The sequence below is a fragment of the Schistocerca serialis genome, chromosome 11, assembly GCF_023864345.2.
Source record: "Schistocerca serialis cubense isolate TAMUIC-IGC-003099 chromosome 11, iqSchSeri2.2, whole genome shotgun sequence".
In the NCBI taxonomy this organism is placed as follows: domain Eukaryota; kingdom Metazoa; phylum Arthropoda; class Insecta; order Orthoptera; family Acrididae; genus Schistocerca; species Schistocerca serialis.
The window spans coordinates 39,857,069-39,875,146 of record NC_064648.1 but is presented as its reverse complement, the minus strand read 5'-3'; the positions used below and the strand labels follow the sequence as shown (position 1 = coordinate 39,875,146).

At 38.2% G+C, this 18,078-nt stretch overlaps 1 long non-coding RNA gene across 4 annotated transcripts in view; it reads left to right on the top strand.

Moving 5' to 3' along the window:
* Positions 1-15,856, top strand: part of LOC126426772 (uncharacterized) — a 43,438-nt gene extending 27,582 nt beyond the window's left edge. For all 4 annotated transcript variants that reach the window (XR_007576418.1, XR_007576417.1, XR_007576416.1 and 1 more), the window contains 2 exons: positions 14,997-15,295; positions 15,506-15,856. This is a non-coding gene — a long non-coding RNA (uncharacterized LOC126426772). The remainder of the gene's footprint in view (positions 1-14,996; positions 15,296-15,505) is intronic.
* Positions 15,857-18,078: the final 2,222 nt, after the last annotated feature.

Here is an 18,078-nt window from a genome sequence, read left to right as displayed (position 1 = left end):
TTACCCTGTGCACCCTCTGGTCCACCGGATTCAGGACTGTCTGCGCTTGCTCCACCTGGGGGGCGTCTCAGTGGCGTTCCTCTGGCTCCCGGGACACGCTGGTATCTGTGGAAATGAGGCGGCCGATATAGCGGCCAAGGCTGCAGTCTCTCTTCCTCGGCCAGCTATTCAGTCTCTTCCGTTTACCGATCTACGGAGCGTTTTATGCCGCCAAGCTGCTCATTTATGGCATGCGCATTGGTCAACACTTCCCCACAATAAATTGCGGGAAGTGAAAGCCCTTCCTTGCGCTTGGACCTCTTCCTCCCGAACGCGTCGTCGGGAGGAGGTAATTTTAGCTCGACTCCGGATAGGGCACTGTCTTTTTAGTCATCGACATCTTTTAAGCGGTGATCCTCCCCCACTCTGTCCCCACTGCTCTCAGCTGTGGACGGTCAGACACCTTTTAATTGAATGCCCCTATTTTAATCCGTTACGCTCCCGTCTACAGCTATCGCCTGATCTATCGTCGATTTTAGCAGATGACACGCGCTCAGCTGACCGCGTTCTACAGTTTATTAGTGACAGTGAAATGACGTCAGTCATTTGAAGCTTTTTTTTGGGGGACAACCAACCCCTTTCTATAGTGGATTTTTCAGCATTCCTTCTGCCTTTAGTTACTCAAATTTTATGATTTTGTTCCCATTGCTGCTGATTTTAAATTTCGTTTTTTTCCTGTTTTCTATGTCACGGGCTGGGCGCTAATGACCATAGAAGTTTTGCGCCCTAAAACCACAACCAAAAAAAAAAAAAAAAAAAAAACAATCTATAATTGCCTGAGAAGCTTTCAAAAAGTCCCATCCGAGAATGACGTCATGACTACTCTTGTAAGACGATGAATTCTAAGGGCTGTATATGGCCACTTACACCCACACAAATGACACATCTTCCTGTAGGTTTTACATATTTCTCACTAGCCACCTTCAGCAGAGATGTATTGTTGTTGACGAATACTGTTTTCCGCAACTGGTGACGGTACTTCTCCAAAATGACTGAATATGATTAGCGTCCACAAGATCTTGGGCTGTTCGGCGATCCATGAGGATATCAACGTAGTTTCCTATCATTTTTGTAGTGATCAATGGCAGAGGATTTTTCTCTTCGGCTGCCTCACCTCCAAGGGAGGTCGCACCTTTAAGTTTTCCAGGTTGCGGCAGCTAGGTGATCGGCTGGAGATTCTAAACAGTGGTGGACACTTTGATCGGCGTGTTGGGCAGCGTCCTGTCCAGCAGCTAGCTTGTGGCAATGGCGACCTATGTCGTCCTGCACCCACATCTTGTTCATCTTCATGTCGCTGGAGCTTCGAATTTATCCTGGGTTGCAGGATCCTTATAGGGCTTTATTTGAAGGACGTGGACCATATCTCAGATCTTTCATCATCTTGTCAGGCAGCTGGCGTTGGCTAAGATCGGTCTGCTGTCTTCTGGCGCAGGCCTCATTAAATATCCGCCGCCTTTCTCGACAATAGCGCACCACATGTCCCAGTCGTCCACAGTGGAAACATACTGGTTGCTTATCCTGGGTCCTCCTTGGTGCCCAAACAGGTTCCTCATGTGGCAATGTAGGAATGTAACTTCTTCCTGGTCTCAACTTTTTAATCATTTTAAAGGGAAATGAAGGACAAGAGATTGAGTTCAATGTCTGTTCCACTTTCACTATTATGACCTCATGAAGCGTCTCGGTTTTTTGCTTGCCATGCAATCCAAGTGCCTCCTGAGCTTTGTCTCTCACTATCTGACGAATAACACTTGTGAAATCAGTTTCTTCCTGCATCACAGACATCGATACCATGTTTGGAAGCCACTGAAACTTCTTGCATGTAATTCTTTTTTTATACATTGTCTCAATATACTGGCACCATTTTATGAAGTCGTCTGCTGTCGAAACCTCCTTCAGGAGTAGGGCTTGAACATGCCCTCAGCAACACCCTTCATGAGATGTGCAACCTTATCTTCCTGCTTCATTCTAGGCTCCACTATTTAACACAGGTCCAAGACGTCTTGAATTTAGGATACTGTAGTTTCTCCTGGACGCTGTGCCCTGCACTTTATCTTCAGTCTTGCACTTCTGTCATTGTGTGTCGCCAAAATACTTGCACAGTTATGCCTGGAATACTACTCATTTTGTGAACTTCTCCTTGGTGTTCTCATAACATTGCTTTGCAGTGCCCTCCAAGTAGAAAAGTACGTCAACTAAACACACAGTGTCATCCCATTTGTTAAATTTGGCTATACGTTCATATACCTTCAGCTACTTGTTTGGATTTTGACCAACATCACCAGTGCAGCTGGGAGGATGTCTCAAGTTGTGGCACACAGTTGCTGTCATCATAACATTCCTGTACAATGATTCTTGACATTTGTGGATACTTCTAGAATGTACTCAAACCTCATATAAAAATTAAAATTTTACAGTTCAGGTGAGTTTTGAACTCATTACCCACGATGCAACAGTCTAGTTTCATAACCACTACACCACGGTGACTGTGCTACTCAGCTTTTTCTGCAACAGTATTTTGATAGTGCTGTACTGAGTGACTGAAACATAGCATTAATTACACTATTAATATTTTCATAATTGTGCCTTTAATACAAAGGTAAAGCCAATGGAATAAACTCTTGAAACTTGCCCCAAAGATAGTGAGAAAGGCAGTATATCCATGTTCTATTGAGAGACAGAATGTTACCCTTACTCTCAGTGTTTTTTATTCTAAAAATGTGGCAGCATTAGAAATTTTGAAAAGTCAGGGGATTGAGATTTCTGATCGCACTATTAAAATTAATCATTAAATGGTGGACAGTTTCTAATGTACAGCATCCCATAAAAGGCAAATACACATCAGATGATAATTCTAGCCCAATCACTGGACCCACTGATTCCAAACTTCTGTTTCTTGAAAATTTGAAAACATATCTTGACATCTGGCATGCATTGCCTACTCATGGAAAACTAACCAATGGAAAATATACTGCTTTCTCTCACATACTTGCAACAACAGTATGCAGATATATTTTTAATACTTACAACTGGTCCTACATTCTTACAGCAAAATTACACACTGATGCTTTAGAAGCAAGATTTGGAGCTTAGAGAAGGCTAAGTGGCTGCACATATAATGTTTCAGTCGAGCAAATGTTGGAATCTGAGAGGAAACTCAAAGTAATAAGTCTGCTAAAGTTCATATCTACTAAATATGGTGAATTTACATTAAATGATTTTGCAGCGAAAGTAAATTACACCATAAAACACCAAATGTATGAAAATTTAGATAAATTAGAACCTGCTCTAGAGGAACTAGCAAACATTCCCATGATGGATGAAGATTTGAAAGTCTTGGCTTGTATTGCTAGCTACACCAGCAAAACAGTGCTTGAAAAGGTGGAAAATGTTCAGGTTGTGAAGAAATGTTACAGACAGAGGATGTAATTTTGTTGCAGTGTGAAACCAAAGAACTCCTTTCCTATTTCAACCAACTGAATCGTGGGGGATTGAAGTGTCCTTCATCTATAATGATTTCCTTGTGTTGTAATATATATAAACTTTTTCCAAGTTCTGATTAGCAGTACATATGAATCAGAATTTCTCAAACTTGAAAATCAAAGAGATGCAGTACTTGTCTTAGGAACTGAATTGTGTGAAAATGCCATTAGTAACCACAGTGATGTGTGCAAATGTGGCATTCCTTTAAAGACAATAATCAAGAAAATTATTAAAGTGATTTCAAATATTTTTATTGGTAACTACACAAAACTCTTGAATGAAAAGAGTGTTTCCAAAGAAATTGCTCGAACACTAGTAAAACAAAAAAGACTAACTCATGAAGACATTGCAGCAAAAATAACAACACACAAAGTGGTCAAGCTGAGCAGCAAATATATCCAACAGATACTCATAATCAAACCATTTCTAGCATATTACATATGACAGTGACTAGAATTAACTGCATATTGTTTAATACAATTTTGAGCTTTAGTTACATACTTCACTTATTATTGCTATGTAGCTTCTATTTTGCAAATTAGTATTAGTGTCCAAATATGCCATTTACATGTTTTGTGTAGTAGTTGTTTGGATTTGATTTGGAGCTACATCTCCAAATTTTGCTTCGTCATAGTACTTATTACATAATTTGTGACTTTAGTAACAACTTTTTATTCAGGTTTGAATACAGAAAAACGCATAACAATACATTTCTTACGCAATTTAGAATCTACTTTCCATTTATGAAGTTTATAAATAATTCGTATTTAAGGTACCGCTGAAATACTTGGCCTAAGACTGCACCATCTTGGTTTCTGTGTTGTGGTCTGATGTATTGTAGGTGGTCTTGGTTTGATGCACTCGCGAAAGTGAAAACGAATAGTAGTTGTTTATTTTGGTATGTACAATAGAGCAAGAAATAAAGAATAAAAAGGCTTGTGGCAAAGACCAGATATTCGCTGACTTATTTAAGAATGGAGGACCATAACTGGAATTAGAAATACAGGCGTTTATAGAAAGAATTTGGAAGACAGAAACCATTCCTGCAGATTGGAAAACTGCAATTGTGTGCCCCATATTTAAGAAGAATGATCCACTTGTTTGTAATAACTACAGAGGAATTGCCTTACTGGATGTCACCTACAAAATCTTATCGAGCTGCCTATTAAACAGGCAGAACTGATTGGAGACTACCAATGAGGTTTCCGCAGAAACAAATCCACATTGGATCACTTATTCACCCTAAGACAAGTAACTGAGAAGGAGTGGGAATTCAATGTAGATGTCCACATATTATTCTTAGATTTTACAAAGGCCTATGATAGCATACACCAACAGACACTCCTAAATATAATTAAGGAATTTAAAATACCATCAAATTAATCAGGTTAGTTAAAATGAGTGCAGACGAAACTTTGTCGTATAAAGACACTGGTAGGAGAAACTGAAGATTTTTAAGGTGTACACTGGACTGAGACAAGGGGATGCCATTTCAACTATTTTATTTAATCATGTCCTACAAAAGATCGATAGAGAATTTTCTAAAACCAGTCCACAAGGGATACAAGGATGTGAACATTACAAGGCTTGCCTATGGAGATGATGTAGCAGTAATAAGTATTTCCGAAACAGAATTAACCAGAATGATGCAAAACTATTACAAAATTCCTGCGAAAACAGGATTACATGTTAATGAAGAAAAGACAGATTACCTGCCCATAAGTAAGAAAACCAGAAAAGATGCAACTTTGACTTAGATGGATTCAATTTCAAGACTATTGACAACTTCAAGTACTTAGGAAGTCTTTTTAGTAATAACAACATAACAGATATAGAAATAGATGCCTGTTTAGCAACAGCAAAACAAGACACTTTTTAGTTTCAACAACATTCTAAGAAGATCACTTAGCAGTAACTTCAAAATCCGCTTATACCAATTGACCATTATACCTGTGATGTTATATGGATGCGAAACACTAATATTTACAAAGAAAAACTTAATATTCGAAAGAAAAGTACTAAGGAAAATGTTTGGACCTGTATATGACGAAAATAACATGGAATGTAGAATAAGAAGAAATGAAGAATCAATAGTGCGGTACAAACACCATAAGGTCGTCTAAATGCTCAAGAGGAGAAGGGTGAATTGGGAAGGCCATATAGCAAGAATGACAGAACAGACACGTAGAAAATGGCTTTCAGCAGAACAATAGATGGAGTGAGAGGTAGGGGAAGACGCAGAATCAGATGGCGGGATAACATTCGGGAGGACACAACTGGGATGAACAGCAGCAAAAGCAACTGGACAAACAGTGCATTGGACAGACAGAAGTGGAAGAGGCTCATACAAGCAGGCGTATGGTCGATAAGACCCTTGTCACATGTAAAGTAAAGTAACAATGGTTTTTACAAATGGGAGCATAGCGTGGCACAGTGAAACAAATTGCAGCAACAAGAAGATACCACTTGTCTTTTTTTTAGGTTTCCTAAGGACCCTGAGAGGTATTTACTATTTTGTTACTAATCTGCGTCATCAGGATTCGCTTGTAAATTACATTTATATTGATAAATGTTTTCTTTTAGGAGTAGGAAATGGCTAATGGATAGCAGATGAGAATATCTTATGAAAAAACACCCTGTTTACCTTTATAATAATATTTTGTCCATTATACATCGAACAAAACTAGTTCATGAATGCAGACAATAATAAACTTGTGTGGAATACAGTTAACCACAGTGTTTTACATCCTAAATACACCACCGCAACTGACGACGATGAAACTGCCACAAAGGCTGAGTCGAACTGACTGCTTTTGTGCTGTAGGCGTGCTTCACAGGTTTAGACGGATTGTCAAAATCCGCCTAAAGCTGTAAAACACACTAACAGCACAAAAGCAGTCAGTTTGACTCACCATATATCAGTGCCAGATTCACCGGAATCCTCAACACAGACCTGCTTTGACGATGAACAGGTAAAATTAAGCGCACTTACTAGTGTTTAGAGAAAGCGTGTGGAGTATCAGAATGTGCAGATAGCTACACTTCATGCAAAACTGTTATGGGACAAGGAAAGTGCCGATCATTTTAAGAACAGACAGCAACAGAAACTGTATCAGAAGGATCAACTGAAGGACGAACAAATTTTGAAGACTATAGGATCCCAATATTTAAAAAAATATGCCCTTGGCTTGTTGTTAAACCAGATTATCATGCCATCTACAAGATGGAAGCACAGGTTTTGTCAGAATGTTTTATGTTTCCATCGGTGTACATTACAGAGGTATGTGGAAGGCATACAAATAAAATGTGGGATAAGTGACAATATGTTCCACCTTTTAAAGCAGAAGGTACAGCATTTCTCCGATACTGTTAAACTAGTGCATATGTCATTGGATGAAAAATCTCTAATGGAAAATTTAACATATGACAGCACTTCTGTCAGTGTTACTGGCGTAGAAAACTTCGGGTGTACACGCACAGTACATTTCTCCCTTTATATGGCAGTTACTTGTCCCACTTACAGTAATATAGAGATGAAGGTCGTACTTGTGGCAACAGGCGAGAATGACTAAAATACAGTTGGCCTATGGGACGTCGACCCCTTTTGCCTGTAGATGTTCATGTCTGTGCTGCTTATGTGTGAATCTGTGTGTTTATATTCCGTTGATATCAACGTGGTAAGCTGCAGTTCTATCCAACGTCACAAGTGTTTCTTCACGAACGTATTGTAACTTGCACTTGGATTTATGAGTTTTATCCCTAGTTGTGCTTATTTTAGAATCATTTTTAGGAACATCTATGTCTTCTGATATTACACAACCTCTTCGAAGCAAAAAAAATAATTCAAATATTTCGTAAACCACGTATGGGAGGGATGAAAACAAACATTGTGCTTACGATACTTCTGAAGTTCTTCCTCGCCGCTTGGAGCGCTTGTGTCGCCCCAGCTGTCAAATGGTAACAACTGTTACAGCGGTGTGTGTCGTGGCTGCTGTGTTACACTGTGGTACTATCTACAAGATGGATCTTGCTGTAGTTCATTCACGCAATAAAAATTAGTAATACTATAATTATATATATATTTCGTTAGTTCGATATTTAATTCGTGATTAAATGTCTTGCTTGTTTCATGTAAGTTTTGCCGTCTTGTTTTCAAGCTGATTAAAATATGAAAACATCTCTTATTCTACTGTGTGTAGAGACTGAATTGCTCATTTGCGACCAACTTTCTAAAGCATTACGGCCTCTCATAATCAAATAAAAATTATACTAGGTTAAGTCAAGCAACACTTTTGGAGGACAACATTTTGGTCTTTGTTGCCATCCAATACTGTATGACGACTGATACTGCTTATTTGTTCAAAAACAATGTGAGCATGTACAGTGAAAGGAATTAATGCTATTTTTTTCCAATTTTTCACGACATTGCCAAATTTTAAGCAGAAATTTGGTTCATTGTTGTGGTTAGTTCTTAGTTTCTTGCGTAATCTCTGCAATTGCGCCAAGCGAGTCCAGCATCAGGTGATTATCTAACGAGCTCGATACCATATCGAACACAGCCGCCGAATTCGTATACATCAATTTAGCTTCATAACTCTGTTTTCAGGGACAGATCAATCGATCCACACCCTCCAAAATTAAAATTGATAAGTCTGCTTCGCGTATGGAGCACAGCGCCGCATTGTCCCTGCACATCCAATTCTCTTCATAACTCACTCATTTCGGGCTCAGATCAATTGATCCACACCCTCCAAAAATTGAGTGTTCTTGAAGTCCGCCGCGCATCTAATAATAAATGCAATGTTGCATTAAATAAGGAACACGTTACTAAGAAAGTTGTAGGGTATGAAGTATTGTCTTCACAAATAATAGCGAGAGATGAATGCTTATAGCGATTTTATTAACAAGCTAGGAATAAATAATTGTTAAAATTAAGGAGATGGTTCTAACTTCCAAAATTTTCTTGCTAAACTGCTTAAAGCGAAGTAAAATAAATGGATTTTGTGTGGTGCACTGTTGCATCTTGTGGCCGACAGATATCAGCTCGAGACCCAAGGCTTGACAAAACTTAATTGACACTTTGACAGCGAAACACGAGAAGTTAAGTAGTTCACAGTATTTAGCCATCTACTTGAAGGCGTTGTCAGTAATAGCTCTGCAGACGGAATTTTTGGCGGGTAAAAAGAACTGTTTTTTTTTCGTCAAGATACTAGGTGCTCCACTGAAATGTAGTAGTAACTCAGGAATAGGTTTCTGACAATTCTGATTTCTAAGACACGAAAAACGGAAACAGAATGGAGGCAAAATTGTTGGAGAGAGAGAATAAGGAACGTACTATACATTCACATTCTGAGAGGCAATTAGGTTGATCGGTTAAAATTATTGCAGCTGAAATATCGTATTTTCCTATAAAATATAAATGAGTTATTTAATACTGTGTCAGATGTATTAAAGCTGGAAGTGCAGTGTTGTTGTGATGAGTTATATAAACTGCAGATTTAATTTCACAGCTGTGCTGTACGCTACTGTAATGAACTGTATTTTCAACTACTGAATTATTTAACAATGAAACTTGGGAAATACGGAAACGTCCGATCCCGCCCGTCTGCTTTGACCCATGACGTCACAAATATGGTGGAAACGACCATAAACCACGATTCCAATATGGCGCATATAAAGTCGATACGTACACATTATGAGGACGAAAATACATCGAAAAACAAACACACACACTTTCCACAAAAAGCCTAATGACACTAACGGGACAAGCGCGGGAAATGGGATGTTTTTGGGTGGGGGCAAACTAAATATAATCAAATTTAGACACCCACCCCCATACAAAACCACACAAAACGACACGAAAAAAACCGACATCACAAAACTCCCCAAATACCATTAAACACAATATCATCTGGAATCTGACACTTCCCTTGACCTATATAGCTCAACAGCAGCTCCCAATCCCATAAATTAGGATCAAACATTTCCCTTGGCCTATAGAGCTCAAAAACATCTCCTGATACCAATATCAACATACACAGCCACACATTGGGAACGAACACTTCCCTTGACTTGCGCACTGTTAATTTTATCCGTCATATCCATTCCTGAACAAAAACAACAACCAATTAATTTTACTAAAATTACCACACGATGTACAGCGAACAACACTAAATTAACCTTCTCACAAAATCGTTAACTCACTGAAACGAATTCAACTACAAACACAGCCGACACTCGAACAATTCTGGATAATGAGCAAAAGCAAACAGCCCTTTACACCACAGAAACGAAAACCCTGAACATACCACCAGAGAGCACAACAAACCACAACACGATGACATCTACAAACACGCCACACTCACAACCCAAACTCCGCGTCGTCATGACGTCACACACGACAACACCCTTACGTCACGGGTCAAAGCCGACGCGTGGGATCGGACGCTTCTGTCGACCCGAAACTTGCTACATGCAAAAGTAGAGACGCAGCAAAACTGGATATACTATTACAAATTTGCCTCTGAAAAACAAGATGCTTAAATAGAAGGGAAGATTGTATACGAATGTCTCTCCTGAAATTAATACAATTTTGAAATTAAATCAGTGTCTACTAAATTCACTCTTTATTATTAACTGTAAATACCATTATGGGGCAAAAGCATTGGGGTGTAAGTATAAGAATTTAAATAACCCTTTTTAACTTTTTAAATTGGACAATAATTAGATCTTGGCCTCAGTGCTTAAAAAGATTATACTGTAGGATATATTGAATAAAAGTATGCTATGAGTCTTGTTTGTGGGTCACACACACACATTAAACAAATGTTATATGTTCCAACATAAATAAGCTTCATTCTAGATAACTGAGTCCTGTTTTCCTGCCATTTGGCAACCATTGTCTAAGCACCATTTACTATCTGAGGCTAATAAGGTTAGTCTCGCGGCATCAGGTGCAGTGTTTCCATTTTGGGTCACACTTTAGGCAGTGCTTCTATCTCATCTGATACACATGTAAGTAGTCTCTCTTGAAGCAAGGCTACAGTTCAAGAATGTTACTACTGTGTCCTGCCGTAATAACCTCGAAAATAGTGTTTGGCTTACAACTAATTACTGGCTCCAGACTATTGCTTAACTTTGCGCCTATAGGTTCAGTTCCAGATGATGTGGCTCATTGAGGTTCTGTTATGTGTGGAACAGCCTCTATCCACTGCAAACATTTTCTTTAGAATTGTTACGCTAGTAATGGATAAGTAGGAGGAGACTGTACGGGGTCAAGTGAAAGTTGCAAATACGTCCATCCATTTTCACTGTGATGTGGTGTGTGAGGTCATGATGGGGCTTGGTGTTTTTGAGTCAGTCCATGTTTGCAGAAGGTGCATTGTAGTATTCCTGTTGTGCTGGATATTTGATAGTGAGTAATTTGACGAGTGTTGAATGTTTCACATTGTTATGGGAAACAGTTTTTTGTGTGTGTGTGTGTGTGTGTGTGTGTGTGTACTGAAGTACTGAAATTGATGGTGATAAAAGTTTTCATGAATTTTTGGGTTTTCCTTGTTAGTGTTTGGTAACTGTTTTGGATTGTGATTGGTAGGAATTATGGGTAATGATTTACCATTGTTGGTTAGAATAAGTTTGTGATATTAGTGATGTGAGCATGATTTGGTTTGTTGTACTGTTGACTTCGCCTTAGCCAGATTAAGTGAAGGTGTGGATAATGGATTTGAGTGTTGGTTTTTGGTACTGCAGGACTTCCGTATAGGTCAAGTAAAATTTCTGGTATCAGGTTTTGGAGCTGTGTGCAAGTTCGTGATATTTATGTCTTTGTTTGAGCTATGTGGGTGAAGTGGAATTTGGGAACACTGGGTTTTAGAGTTGTATGTTGGTTCCTGGTACCGAATGCTCTGTTGAAGCGATGTAGCTCAAGTGAAAATTGCAGTATTGTGTTTTTCAGTCGTGTATGGTGTAAGGGGACATCCTCCTCTAGCATTACTTTTCCTCAACGGTAGTAGTTGGTACCAGTAACATTTTTCGAATTTTGGACAGGTCGATATTATGTCATCTGTTTTCTGAAAAATTTCATATAATTTTATACACAATGCTATATTTCAAGCTAAAATTTATGAAAAGAAATTACTTTATTTTCATTGTTACAATCGATATCAACTAACTCTGAGTGTACAGGTAAAATGTTTTTTCTTTTCTTCTTTTTTTAGAAACATTTGAAATTACGAATTATTTGGCACACTTAAAATTTCTATTATTAATTATGTAATCTAGCACTGTTTGTTACTGGATTCATTTATGAAATAATAATTGAACCTAATAGAAATTCATTTGTCAAGAAAAATTTTAAACCGTTTGTAATATTGTTTTTACTGCAGAGTGAGGGAGTTGTAAGCATGCCTCTGATGTGATCAGACGATTTTTGCATTTTGGGAGAAAAATGTAATTTTGGCTTTGTTACTGTGAAAATTCAAAGGACAGTGTGATATAGTAAAATGCGACAATAAATTAACATAAAAACAAAAATTCTGCAACGACATTCTTCAAAATTATGTAAATCAATTGAACCATGAGAACCTAAAATGCGAGAATTTCAGTTACAAGAATCACACATAGACATGAAGAACTGGAGCCAACTATGCAAGAAAAAAATAAGTAAAAAGTTTATAGTGATCTTACTCCTCTTGAATCTTCAGAAAAGGCTTTACTATAGTGGACAGTAGCAACAACAAGGAAGGAGGGTAGATTAGAATGGGATAATGGGTTACTGATATTGTGTCTTCATTTGTGATATATAGGACATGTGAAATAATACAATACCAATAGTTTTCGTCTTTGCAATTTTTTGGTATTATGTTAAATTTTGAGTGCTTGATTTTTGGATGAATATTTGTTTTGTAATGATGTCATTATTCTTACTGCCTGAAACTACCTTCTTCATGTGGTGGTCCTGTTAGTTTCATTCTGTCGCTGGAGTTAAATACTTTACATGTTTTTAATGTTTTTTCAGAGGTGTAATGAGGGATGCCATGGGTACCATATTGTGTGTTCTTGAAGCAGTTGTGTACACCACCTTGATGACATAACTGGTCAAAGCATGTGGATGGAATCACAACTTTTGGTTGTGCTAATCTACCTATATAACAGTTTGAGCTGTAGATTCCTTTATATAGACCGATTTTGTTCTTCTATTATAGTCTGTGGCACTTGATTAGATTAAAATAATGCCATGTTCCAAGAATCATGGAGTTATTCCTATCGAAATGGCGTAGGTTACATGTCTTTTATGCAACAAGGTTGTAGTTAAAACGAGCTGGAGGCATAATTACAGAAACCAGTACCTGTACGTTAGAAGTATTGGCCCTGGCTGTTGAGACACTTGTCCCACTGTGACACAAGGCAGTGAATGGCTGTCTCATAACATTCCCAGGGCTGCGATGTTAACCAGTTCCACAGGGTTTCGCCGTCCACATGAGTGCAGGAAAGGTTATTCTGACGTTCTTCTTTGACCAAGATGGCCGCCCTTCTGATTCAGTTCTTGCGATGTGGGACAGCAGTGAATCGCCAGCGTTACTCACAAACCGTAACCACCCTTCAAGTGATCAAATAAAAACAACAAGGCAATCTCACCCGTGGGGTCATTCTGCCCCAAGACAATGCAAAGCCTCAAATGGCCAACACAGTAACGGTACTCCCGCAGAAATGCAAATGGGAAGTTCTTGGCCACTTCTCCATACAGTCCGAACCTCTCTTCCTGTGATTACGCCATTTTTGGACCCTTAATGAGGCTCTGAGGGGCAAACGATTTACCTCGGATGACTATGCCCAGCTGGATGTGTGGAACTGGTTAACATCACAGCCCTAGAAATTTTATGAGACAGCCATTCACCGCCTTGTCACATAGTGGGAAAACTGTCTCAACAGCCAGGGTCAATACTTCTAACATACAGGTGCTGGTTTCTGTCATTACATCTCTGGCTCCTCCTATGTTTTTGAACACGCCTAATAATTTCAGTTCAGATTTGGAATTGTGTAAATGTGTCCAGAAATTAGTGCAACCACTCACCTGTTGTTTTATTCTTAAATTTTTATTCAACATGACTGGTTTTGAATTGACAAGCGATTGATCATCAGATGGTACATATTTATTACATATTTGCAGCATTGTGAAGGTCAAATGGGTATGGCAAGTTGTAAAAACTAAACACATACACGGTGAATCTGGTGAAAAGTATGTTCAGTTGACATCTGGCCAGAGATGCATAACGTCAACAGTGCTGCAAACATGCGATAAATATGTACCATCTGATGACAGCAATTTGAAACCGTTCGCTGTAGATAAAATTTGAAAAATAAAGCAAAAGGCGACTGACTGCAGTAATTTCTGGAAACCTTTATTAATCACAGTCAGTCTTCCACATCTATAAGGGACAGACCTTAAAAGTTTTAAAATTGTGTTGGTAGCTGTCAGATTATGTTAGTAGGCAAATAATGGAAATCTTTTGTGGCTACTGTTGAATGCATTCTTGAGCCGTTGGGAGATTTAGCGATATATGGTCATTATGTTTGTTTCTACATTTCGATTAAAATAACTTTGTGGCTGACCAACTATGGTGAAACAAGGTTGTTGGTTGGTCACAACATTCCATGTACTTAGAGCGGGCAACAGTTGGATGTGCAATGCAAATCGTTCAAAACATACAGATTATTCTTATTGTTGTCATAGTCAGTGGCAGTGGCAAGTATGTCAGTGGGGGTGGTGCTTAAGCCAACAGTTGTCTCTCCCCTTCCTGTGCATCCTACTGTGCCTGGGAAAGCTATGTAGTGCCTAAAAATCAGTCTTCATAGGTAGCACATAGGTGCCGAGGAAGGACTACATTTGGCTGGCTTCTAGCCACTGCCACGATCACAAAAGTTACTTTGCTCAAAGTGTGATGTGGCTGTGAAACTGGTGAACTGTGGTTAGCACTATAAATACAAGACAGAAATCTTTCTTTTGTATAAACTTCACATCATTATGTAGGATTTACAACACTGTTATGTACTATGGTGTGAAGGTATTAAAGGAGCTCCTCTCTAATGTACGGTAAGTGATTGGTTATCTCAGCCAATTCAAAAATAATTTTAAACATACTTCAAACGCCACTCCTTACGCAAGTTATCATAGCACAAGGATATGAATCCACCTATAGGTGAATGGCAAGAACTGTGTTCTAAACTATACATATTTAGGTTAAGATTATCTTTGAAAAATACCTGCACAATCAAGTAAATGTTAAGTTCCTGATAAGACAACATACAGATACCTGATACAACTGAAGTATCTGCAACATTCTTTATAATTCACTAGAACACATTTACCTGGCATTAACACATCTAGTATTAAGCAGTATTGTAATTGCTAATATAGAGTATGGCTTAATCTATGTACACTTGTCTTTCGTTAATGTGTACCTTTATTTGTTCCATAGCCCAGTAGGTTCACCTACTTCATGGAATGTACGGAATATGATTAGTGAATGGAATAAATCACCACTCTTTTGAAATTGTGGTGGTTTGTGTACCTCAAGCCTCATTGGTACACGTGTACACAGTGTGGAGGTGCAGTTTGAATGCTTACTGCCTTGAAGAGGCGCCTGCAAACACCAGGATCACGGTCTTGAGCTGCCTACCTACTATGTGAATGGAACACCTCATTAGATTAGTTGGTTACATACTTCACCATTGGACAACTTAATATTTCCTCAAATGCATGAGTTTTTAGTCACAGGTATTTCATTTGAAATTAATTTACACCTTACTGGAGATATAGTGGTGTATGCTACTTACAGAATTCATGTTATTAATGAGTACCTATTTAAATCTTTTGTAATTTGACATGTAATGACATTACTCTATCATTTTGTTCTTTACATTACTGGCAGGTTATATAAAAAAAATGTTAAATAATTCATTCAATATAGATTTGGTCTATTTTCAGAACCGCAACACAAATTCAGAACCACAACAGGATTCCACAACCAAACGTTCTTTATATTCTGGGACAGTCACTAAGGATAGGCCATGACCAATACCCAAGATCACTGTTTGTTATTTTACCATCTGTGCCAAATTAATGTGTCTGGTAACATATTAATGTTAAGGCTCTATCAATAATAGTATTGTAGATACACTTCAACGAAATCAAATAGTTTACATGCCACTGTGAAAATTCAGTGTCATAATTTTTTTATTAAAGTAGATAGCACTTGTATCTTGTGTGCAATGGACGTGATTTTTCAGTATGACATGTCAAAAGACCTGCAGTAAAATAAATTTGTTTATTGCAAAAGGAGTTGTGTCTTACAAATGGGGCAATATAACTCTGTTGTTCACAATTGCTGTTCCCTGCCCTAACCCAAAGAAAGTAATTACAGACTCAGTACATAACATTACACATGGGGGAGGGGGGTGGAGGGGAAAGAGTTTAACGGCCCATCCACTAATGGTTATAAATCCAAGGATAATACTTTTTGACCAAGGTGCTTACATTTCTTCAAAGGTAAAACTGTGAAAAGCATGAAATTAAAGTATTTTATGACTGACTCCTCATGGAATGTTGAACATTTGGTCACATACAGTTGTTCAAAATTCACTCCCTTACTGTGAATTCTTAAAAATCTGTTGTATTAGGTGTAGATGTAACAACTGTTTGCAACATATGAAAATTTCTGCCATACTGCCGCTTGTACCTTGATTATTGCAAGGAAATATTCTATGAAGTATTGGATTTGCAGTCAGGTATTACTGAACCAGTCTTTTGACTGCATAATTTGATGCAATACCGAACATGAATTGGACAAAGAAATACTTAATATAGACATGTCATAGACACGTTCAATGTTTAGAATAAAGTGTGAGCCAAATGTAACACATTTGAGCAATGATACACCGCTTCTTATTTGTCATGTGTTCAGTTCTTTTTCCTTGATTTTTTTCCACGCAGCATATCTCCTCTGCGTGTAATTTTAGACTGATCAGTATCTGAGAATATGTAATAGGCTGTGACAATGAAAACATATTTGCAATAGTTTCCTCTAGATATGTTCAGTTTGGATTGATCTTTTGTATGTGACATAATGTTGAAGAAAAAATTAAAAGAAGCAGAAGTAGCGATTGTTGTAAGCATAGCTCGGGTTGTAAAAGAAAAGGTTTCAGTATTTTGACCTACCAGGGAGCGTTTTCTTTCAAATTTACTGACCTGAAACATTGTTTTAATGCTTTTTCTTATCAGAGGTATTGGTATGGTTTGCTGTCACAAATAGTGCTAGTTATAATAACAAAAGCAGTTGTTTGCTTGGAATAGTAGTACCAGTAACTGTACCTGGATTGTTTTGTCATCTCTCGGCAGTGAAGAAAACAAAGGAATATTGGTGTCTGACAATATTACAAAAAGGAAAGTTGGAACTCATATTATAATGGAGATGATGAGTTACAAATAGGCACAACAAAAGACTGTCAAACAAAGCTTTTCGCCAAACTGACGCTCACTGGAATTAAGGCCAGACTGCGATCATCATGCGCTTCTGCCCCCCCCCCCCCCCCCTCCCCCTTGATAGCCAGAGACTGTGTGTGTGTGTGTGTGTGTGTGTGTGTGTGTGTGTGTGTGTGTGTGTGTGTGTGTGTGTGGATATTCCATTCCTGTAACATCATGGTCAACAGTCTTAATCGGAGAGTACTGCCGCACACTGCATCTTCTTACATTGATGACACACTCGTAGCGCGGGAGACATTCATCCGCGCCCTCCAGAAATTGATTGTTGGTTATGAAAATTAGATTAGAGTGGGCTTTTTTTCTGAAGGAGAAGGGTGGGTTGTTCGAGGGCTTGCTGTATACCCTTTTCAGCCACTGAGTTTTACATTTTATTTTTAAGTTAAATTTGTTTATATAATGCAATTCAGTGCAAATTTCATGTTGATTATACATTTCAAAATTTCGTTTTGGTATTACAATTTGCGTCGTTCATTGTGGAACTTGTACATTGGTATTGTTCTTTCTTTACAGCTTTACATACTATAATTATGTTGCTTAAATATTTTGCATAATACATTAACATTACTTAAAGATCAGTTTAAGTCTGAGAATTATATGTATACAATTTATGCATAGTATGGCTATCTGGAGAGAGGGAGAGCTATAGGAGTACCGCACTCGAGGCTTCACTAGCCTGGTTTGGAGTGGTTCTGTTTTGGTTGTTCTGTTGATTTCGTTGCTGGGCGTGATGTTGGAGAGATTGGCGATACTGCGCAAGGATCTCCTTTCTGTGCTGTAGAGTCTGTTTGCTACTTGGACGTGTATGCCTCACAGGGGGTGCTGCGTACTTCAGGATCGGTGTAATGGAAGTTTTGAAGGTACAAGCTTCAATCTGTAGAAGTTGTGTTATATAAAAAATATGTTACCAAGTTTGTTTGTGGGTACAAAGTATTTTCATCACAAATAACCAAGATATATCAACACTTAGAACTACTTTGTTAACAAACTAGAGATATGTAATTGAGATAACCTAGAAAATG